Source organism: Triticum dicoccoides, chromosome 2A, assembly GCF_002162155.2.
Source record: "Triticum dicoccoides isolate Atlit2015 ecotype Zavitan chromosome 2A, WEW_v2.0, whole genome shotgun sequence".
NCBI lineage: Eukaryota > Viridiplantae > Streptophyta > Magnoliopsida > Poales > Poaceae > Triticum > Triticum dicoccoides.
The window spans coordinates 181,731,553-181,733,402 of record NC_041382.1 but is presented as its reverse complement, the minus strand read 5'-3'; positions in this window follow the sequence as shown (position 1 = coordinate 181,733,402).

The following is a 1,850-nucleotide window of genomic DNA, read 5'->3' as shown; positions in this document are numbered from 1 at the left end:
GTAGACTCGTGGTGTGTGTGTGGGGGGGGGGGTGTGTGCATCTGGGGTGGCGGGTGGCTCGCAGTACACTACGAGTTGTGAGCCACCGTGTGGGTTGGCCGTTTTGTTAGGCAGGCCAGTGCCACATCAGAGTCGTGAACTCATTATTTAAAACATTACACAACCCTGTCATACATAAATGTTTTTGCCACATGCAGTTGATGGTTGTCCTACACGACACTCGATACTCGCGTGTGACACTTTCTGTGGGCCCACGAGGTCGTCGTCCATCACTTTGACGAACAGCCGACAGTGAGGTTAATTTGACCAGCAAGGTAGAATCTTTGTTGTTTGTGTTATGGTGGTATATAGTACGCGCCAAATAGGTGGGAGGGGACTAGCATATATACTATACGTACGCGTCCGTGAACAAGTACACCTTACTCAGTGTCGGGACTTTTTGGTTTACGAGGCACGTGCCACATCGAAATTTTGAAATTGGTTATTCAGACATCACACAACACCTTTTTGTGCCACATGCATATCCTAGCTAGGACACTCACGTGTGACGCTTCCATCTGTGGGCCCACGAGGCCATCGTTGATGCATGCATGCATCACTTTGACCTACATCATGAGAGGTTAATTAATTTCACCATCGATGAGGATTCTTTTGGGTTACATATATTACGGCAGGAGCATATAGTATGAGGTGAAGAGGGGGGAGGGGACCATCATATGTAGTACGCTTGATATGAACCTCACTCTATGTGGGTGCATGGTTTACGGTTTTTGAGGCATGTGGCACATCAAAGTTGTGCATTTTGGGTACTCAACATATATATGTTTGGCCCACATGCAAAGCGGTGGTGGTTGTCCTCTCGCACCCACTTAAGCGATTATCAGCGATATTGATACTTTCCATTTATGGGCCCGCTTGGTACTACTTTTTGCCTGACAACAAGAGAAGTTAATTTGACTTAGGAGGGGATTTTTTTTTGCTCTGGGATGACATGCATGATACAGCTTGGGCACACACACATGCATGTGTACGCATGAATCCCTCCCATCAAGTCGAAGAGGCTAGTACAATGACACATGAATCGATCTCGCTCTGTGTGGGGAGCTAGTGTACTATTTTTGACACACGTGCCACATCAATGTTGTGTATTCAAACATGCATGCACACATCACCTCCATACATATGCATGTGGTGGTTGCCTTCGAACGGTACACTCCCTCGCGTGGTTATCAGCGACAAGCCTATATATTCGTGGGCCCGCGAAGGCATCCATGATCACCTGACCAACAACAAGATAGGTTACCATGGCAGATTCTTCATTTGGTTCGTGTTATCATAGTATAGGTCATGGTGAGATTCAGACCTAATTAAGTTTGAGCGCATATACTATGCACGCATGCATGCATGAATCCCCGTCGTTGGCTTGAAGTGTGGTGTAACATACATATGCATCGTCAACCTAACCCTCAGTCAGTCTGGGGATTTCTAGTTCGAAATCACGGTGCCACATCAAAGTTGTTCGATTGTTACTCAAAAACACACCTCTCCATACATATGTTTGGGCCACACGCATGCAGTGGTTGTCTTCGTGGACTATCTACTTGCGTGATTATTGGCGAGCTAGCCCATCTCTGGGGTCGCATGGACGGCCATCACTTTGATCAACAACAAGGGAGAGGTTGTGCGACCAAGGTGGATTATTCTTGGTCCGTTTTACGATCCATCTTGGGTGAGATATATGCCTCTCTGGCCCGCCGACTGAAAATGTGTGTGTGGAGGGGGGGTTGCTACTTCGCACTTTGCTAGGTGAACCTCGGTTGGGGGGGCATGCATTCATAGCATAGGATTCC